Raw genomic sequence first — 7,721 nt, forward strand, 5'->3', positions numbered from 1 at the left:
CAGAGGCTCGTGAACTTTGAAATATCACTCGGAGTGCAGCACAAGCTAATACCAGTGATTTCGTTTTTATTGAGCGCTTCCCTTTCTACTGGCGTTCTTTTGGTTGAGTTATCGATCGCTATTTATCTCAATGCACCAAGATGTATCCCATGACTTTAATGAATCTATCTCCTTTATCTCCGCCGTGCCTCGCCACGTTTCCACAAGTGATGGAGTCATCTGGATATCCTCCAGTTCCAAACCCGATTCTGGAATCACACGAATTGCAGGCATTTTCGTTATTGCTAGTGATACCGATTCTGGCCACGGATTTACCAGAATCAGTGCAGATGGGATTGAATCCTTCTATATTACAGTTGCGTTGCAATGAGGCCTGAGAACCAATCAGCGTCTTCCACATGTTACGACCCAGTGAGGTGGCGCGGTATTGCCCGTCAGGGATTAGTGAGTACAAAGAATTGGCCTGCTTGTTGATGACAATGAAGTTGGTCTGTTGGCCGATCTTCATACCAAGACAGATCCTGGAGAATGATGTGTTCCAGTAGGTCGGTAACTTGGTCTCTTGTGAGTCAAACCCAGTCTTTCCTCCAGGGAGGTTGTATTCATTTCTATCATTCCAGTATGCTGAGTTGTAATGAAAAGTGCTCTAAGAGTAAATGAAAGAATAACTAACTAGTGAGTTATCAACTATACACACGGGAGTAGTAAACAAAATCCACTATATTTGTACGTGCGGTTGTGGTCGCTTGCATTATGAAAATAGCTTTTTGTTCAGTTGCCTTGTCTTTATCTACGTGATAAAAAAAAAAAAATGCCAAGCGATCCAGAAGAGCTGTATAGATCACAAGTCTAACGCTTGGTTTACGCTCAGCTCAGAGAGCGAGTCCATGGTTTGTGACACTTAAGATTTTTCTGGGTCGACTGCCGGTCACCGTTTTCAAATCACTACATGACCGGCAGTCTGATATTTTTCTCAAATGTTAAGGAGGCGAAGGAACCCATCCAATCCAAACTGTCATATGTCAATTAAGAACTGCCAAGCGATCCAGAAGAGCTGTGTAGATCGCAAGTCTAACGCTTGGTTTACGCTCAGCTCAGAGAGCGAGTCCATGGTTTGTGACACAGGATTTTTTGGGGGTCGACTGACGTTCACGGTTTTCAAATCACTAAATGGCCGGCAGTCCTAGTTTAGGAAGTCGAGCGAACCGATCATATCCATACTATTGTATTTCGAATAAGAATCTGCGAAGCGATCTAACAGGTTCTTGTTCTTAATCGACATATGATTGTTTGAATTGGATGGGTTCCTTCGATTCCTTAAATTTGAAAAAAAAAATATCAGACTGACGGTCATTTAGTGATTTGAAAATCGTGACCGGCTGCCGGTCATTTAGCCACAGCGAAAAAAATGTCTCCCTTAGACAGTCTACTTCTTGTGCGCTGCAGTTCCTGTAGACGCCAAAAACGCCTATGGGGAGATTACTGCTTGGGAAGGAAACCGAATGTTATTCTAATGTTCCTACTATAATTGCGATACGGTCATTGTGAGGAGTTAACTCGATTGTTAACGTATCTGGCCTTAATTGCTGTGGTGTTCTTATGCTGAGTCTGAACTTTGCTTTGCAATGTGAGAACGACTTCTGGCCGGGGAAGAAGTACGGTCGTCGCGAGTCACTGGCCTAGCTTCCACTATATGAGGAGAGGTCAAAAAAATCTGAAGGGAACAAAACGGTCTAAAATTGCATAAAAGACACAAAGGCAGCCATATGTTGAGGTAAAGGAATTTTTTTTTTTTTTGGTGCTGATTTCTCAACGAGAAATTGAATGTTGATCTTTCTTGACATCCGTAAAACCTAACTCCGAAACCTTGTGATTTTCTGAGTACCTTGTCGCCGTCAATCTTCATGACAGTCGTCCACGCTCCATCTCCACATCCAAAATCTCCCACGTGACACAGAACAGAGGTTGGTGTTGGACCAAGCGCAGCGTTACCAGTTGGTTGACGGTGAACCTGTTGAATATGAGGAAGTTAAAACAAACCACAGCGGCAGCGGCAATGGTAACGTCACTGCAAACAATATGATGAGTAGAACTAAATAAGAACCTCCATTTAAGGTGGCTCAGAATAGTTTGCAGCACTTTCCAAGGTATAGATTTTGATGGGTCATTATATTCACTCTGTATCGGTTGATGCCGCAATCATGGTATCAAAAAAAGAAAAATGGCTAAATCATTGGTGAAAATTTTGGTGTCAATTTTGTGGCACAATTGTTTACCATAGCAACAGTGTGACCTGCTGAAAATACCCTTAATTTAGCTTTAACATCTTTTAAATTAAAAAAAAAAAGCTCGGTAATCCCTATCCCTTTTTTGTTATCGAATTTTGATAAGCGTGATTAGTTTTACAAAATGTTAAAACACTGCGTTGAATTTCGGTGCAATTATGTGACATGCTCCTTAGGCCCAGTTCAGACGCCGAACTTTTCATGAGCCGAACTTAATTCGAATTTGGACCGACCCAAATTATCAAAAGTACAGCTGTTGATTTAGGCGCCGAACGTAATTCGCCGAACTTTATTTAGTCTAACCAAATCACATCGAAATGTCAGCGATTTTCAGCCAAAGTGAAAACTGCTCGTAAAATACGTTATAAGAATTTATGCATTAGGTTCGGCAGAAGAAAAGTTCGACGTCTGAATCAAAGCCGTTCCAAAGTCGAAATTCCTGGCTAAGCTAGGCGGGAAGAACGGCTGAGCCGTTCCAAATTCAAATGGCCGTTCTTAATTGATTGCAACGCTGAACTTTTCATGTACTTAATTCAATGTATTTGGTTCGGCTCATGGAATGTTCGGAGTCTGAACTGGACCTTATAGGAGACTCTCCTTTCTACTTTCAATCCAGTTTGTGGTTTAGGGTGGAGTAATAACCCATGCTCTAATCGGGGACACTTATTACAATTAAACTATACCCCTAGAGTGCACAAAACACAACGAGTCCGGTGTGGTCTGCCTGACTTACTTGTGTGCCTCGTAAATTTCTTTACATGACTTTGCAGCTGAAAGAAGTAGAACCGTGAGAATTACGCTCTAGTGAAGAAAGTCAAAAAACGTTTTTACATACTTTAATTTTTATCGCAAAAATCATTCGGGTTATCTACTTCACCTGTTTCGCAATAGTCCCCGATGAAACCTTTCTCACAAACGCATTTGAATGTGTCATTTTTATCATTCTCCACACAAGTTCCTCCGTTTTGACACGGCTTGGAAGAACAAGGTGTCTGAAAGCACAGATAAATTAAATGATTAGTACTGTGCAACTTGTTAGAGGGTTGCTTTCTTTGATTCTGCACACAAACGGAAGCTGTGCTAGTTTTGACCTCGGGCTCATTAGTAACTCGGAACTAAAGCACTAAAAAAAATTAGCGCGTTGCGACTTCAATTCAAAGTGCACAAAGTTAAACGTTTTAAAGGAAACTGTTGAGCTGCGTAATCGGCCACCCTTCTTTGCTCTGAAGCATGGCTTACGTTCGAAGCATCAGGCTCACTAACTCGCCACGGCGGTAAATTAATCAACTTCAAGTTGACAAATAGCTAAGTGACGGTAAAATGATTTTCTGTCCATTGACCTGCAGCAGCACTTTAGCAATGTCTATGCAAGGACTGTGTAGTACCTGAACGTATCCGGGAATAAAAACCTTTTAAAAGAAAGAAATGCTTTATTGAACACCCCTCGACTCCCGTGTAGGTATGGAGCTAGACGGGTAATTTGGCAATAATATCATGTTACTATCACCCCAAGAGCAGTGATTCCAAGTAATCAGACTTGGCAAAAATGATGCCCTGGCAACTCGCAAAAGTAGAAACCGTGTGCTTATCTAGCTAGGTCGGATTGTATTCTGTCAGCTTATGATATTACCCACAAAATATGACAAAATAATTCCAATGTACACTTGCGTGTCGACCTGGCCTTACCTTGGAAAAGTGATGCGAAGTCCTGTTTTCTTTAAATTCCGTGGGACCCAGGTATTTGCCAGAGGACAGTATCTCGCACCAAAGTTTCCCATCGGCGCCTTTGAACGCGGCCAGGCTCACAGAAACGCAGGCAGGGATTTGGAGGCATTCAAAGGTGCAATCAAAGATATCGTCAACTGTAATTGTTCCAACTTTAGGCATACTCAGGTAGCGAAACTCGTGTCTTGAGAAAACATATGAAACATTTGTAACCGCTGAAAAAAAAAAAAAAAAAGAGAGAAATATAATGCTTTGAGAATTGCTTGGCGGTTGAAATAACACGGCAAAAAACGTCCACCTATGAGGCAATGGGAAAAATTTTTTCATCATATTCAAAGCGTCAGTTTTTCGCCAAAGAAAATCCCAACTTATAATCATCATGCGTATAGATATCTTAAGGTTATAACTCAACCAGGCTGGTTTTGATTGATAAGTAACGCCTAAAAAACTGATTGCAGGTCATGATAATGGATGGTGGAGCGAGCTTGTTCCTGTGCCGGTGCCAAACGTTTTCCCATACTGCCTGACCTAGGGCAGTCATTATGATATCTCTAATATCAACTTGGGCTTAGATTTTTGGAAAGTTGCAAGAATATGCTAAAGAATGATCCGAACCATTTGAGTACACTAAATAAATTATCTCAGAGTGCAGAGCGGCATCTATGGCAATCCTCTGACCACTCGGTTCTACAAACGATCGATTGCATCATGTCGCGTCAGCATTGTAGTGTGGCTTTGTGAGTTATGAACCTTTTTGGGCCTTTGCTCATGCCCAAGGACAGTGCTACCAGAATACGTGTTACTGGTCATCCAGTAAAATCAAAAAGCAGTACTGGAAATCGCTCTGAAGTTATTGGACATGAATGTGCGTGCCCACAGTCAAGAAACACGACAACAGGAGACCCGTACGACAGCGACATCGCCGACGAAACAACTTAGCGCAATGCGCCAACTACAGCTGTTGAAAGCCAACAAATCACAGGGGTGCTCGTACTTTATATTCGACGCTTAACCGGTCCACTTACTCGTCGCCTAATGAAGACAAGTGGTACCATGGTAACAGACTGCGTTCAGCAGTTTCGACGACTGAGGTCCGGAAAAACGCGCTAACGTATAAGTTTACAACCAGTAAAGCCGCACAATAGAAATAAAAAATGTTAGAAATGGGTGTAGGAATTTTCTAGAGCGATATATAAGCTAGTGTAAAATATAAAGATATACTTGCTAATCGAATAAATACCACAAATTACTCTAATTAGTTTACAGAGAAAGCTTAAGTCAATAATTATATAACACGGAAGGTTTTCTTGTTGACTGGGAATGAGTCAGAATCAGGTAATTTTTAAATCGCTTGTGATTAACACAAATTGAATATAATTTAGGCATTGATATTCTTAAAACATGTCTGCATTATGATTTACATTTTTAAAAACTTTCAGATTTTAACCAGGCTTGTTAAGCAATAATATCAGGAAAAATCAAATGTTTTCATATTTTGCGGTAAACAGCCTTTCTTAGAGAGTGCGACAAAATTTTAAATAGTAATAGTAATAATAATAATAATAATATTTATAACGTGCAAATTTCATAAAATGTGTTAAACGAAGCAACTTGATGTGAATATAGCTTATTTAGCTTTGCGGTTTTCAGTTCAGTGACATATATATATAAAACTGGGAACATGCAAGGCCATCATCGATCATATAACTAGATGAATAACATTCACAAATAACCCGGTGAATGTTTACTTTCTTGATAAGAGGTCAGGGTTCATTTGAAACTTGACTGGTCAGAATTATAAACAACTGGGAACAATAAAACAGTCAAAATTAGTTTTTGAACTAAATTCTAACGAAAAGATTGTTCCAATTTTCTATCAAGCACTTGATATAGTGTCAGTTTCCCTAAAATAGAAATCTCTCTGTGTGTGAGGAAAATGAGAAGAAATAGAATCGAAGGCTTACCCGTTAAACAGAATACTCCAGGTATTGAAGAAGATAACACCTGCAAAGGCGCTACAGAAATGAAACTAGATAACATGGCCAACTAGAATATTACAAACGTGTCTTCGATAACATGTCAATTGCATTAAGAACCTCTGCTCCTAACTCACAAAGTTGAAAGCCAGTTTCACTTCGCTCCTTTATGGTCTCGATTTAATTGAAAACTTAATTACACGTAAATTATTCATAGACACTAAGTAGTAATCTGTAACCTTGCTTTATTAGGCTTAACTGCTGTTAAGGAAAACGTTCCAGAATAAAAACAAGCATTAATTGTGATGAATGTTATATTGAATTAACGTATCAATTACACCTTAGCAATAGTTATAAGATACTACCCAATGAGTTTAAACCACTAACTTTCAGAGTATTTTTCTGCTTACAATAATATTTTGTTCACAGTGGTCATGTCTAGCGTTTTAAATTAAGGAAAATTCTCAAAAGAGAATTCTTCCTTTATTTGGTCAAAAAGTGCTTAAAAGGACTTATTTTTAAGAAGTACTCCGTCAGAACCACTATTTGCCTTTAGCGTTAAAAAAAATCATAACCAAAAATAGGAGCGATTGTTATGCTTTTATGGGTTGGTGTCACCTTTAAGCTTAAGGAATCCGAAGGGTTTTTTACACGCTTAATGAGATCAGGCTTCACAGATTAGTCCATTAACAAACATTATCATTAGACTGAAGTCCTTCTTTTCTCTGCTCAGGCTCAGCGAGCAATAAGTAGAACTGAAGGCGAGTGCAATTGGAAAGAATTTTCAAATATCACCTGGCCTAGAATTGCCATATCAGACTTTGTGTTTAATTTTTGGACAATGGCACACCGTTTATGGGCATTTTTTATTGTTTGCAGCTTGAAAGGCGCTATTGTTTCTAGAACAAAGAACCGACTCTCAGCCAATTTCCGAGCGCGAGATTCAAAATCTTCGCTGACGACCAGATGCTGACAATATCACCCTTCTCGTGGTGGGGTAGGGGAAATGTCGCTCAGTACAGCGACATTTTTCCGGGGTACGGAAGGGAAAATTTGTTACATGAAGCGCGGGCTGTAGAAGTTATTTCTTTCTTGTTGCAAACCGGCGAACGCCAACGTTCAGAAACGCACGCTTAAATTGCCAGGGTGTGTATTTTAAAATACAAATGAAAAAGCGAAAAATAAACTGCAAGTAAAACCCAGTCATCGGCAAAGAAAAGTGAAGCGAAGAAATAAGCCTTTTTTTCTGGTCTGTTTAATGCTCTGCAATAGGCCAGCCGCTAGTAAGCCAAACACGCTGCGTGGAAAGTAGCCTACTTGCAGCGACGAACTGCCGTAGTTTCCGCCACTATCAATTATGTTCGAAATATCAGTAAACTCTTGGGAGGGTTAAATTGTCATGATAAAATTATTGAATGTCTTTAAGTATAAGAAAACAAAAGCGCCTTTCGTGTTATTTAAAAACACAATTGCGCTATTAGTGCTGTTACTCCCCCAATTCAAACTAATCGATTTTTACTCTTTCCAAACATATTAAAGTTTATAATTAGTCAATCTAAGAAATGGTGACAGGATTCTTGGGGAATTTAGTTACCAAACACTTTCATTGCATTAGTTCCACTAAAGTATTCATAACTTGAACGCTTTCGTGGCTAGTTGTGTATTGTTTTATCGTCTTTGTCTCTTAATCGTCAACAAACCATTAATTGACAAAAACTTTACTTTCCATGTAGAA

At 39.5% G+C, this 7,721-nt stretch overlaps 1 pseudogene; it reads right to left on the minus strand.

The window, feature by feature from the left end:
- Positions 1-4,407, minus strand: LOC145484254 (uncharacterized; annotated as a pseudogene).
- Positions 4,408-7,721: the final 3,314 nt, after the last annotated feature.

The sequence above is a fragment of the Orbicella franksi genome, chromosome 4, assembly GCF_964199315.1.
Source record: "Orbicella franksi chromosome 4, jaOrbFran1.1, whole genome shotgun sequence".
Classification (NCBI taxonomy): domain Eukaryota; kingdom Metazoa; phylum Cnidaria; class Anthozoa; order Scleractinia; family Merulinidae; genus Orbicella; species Orbicella franksi.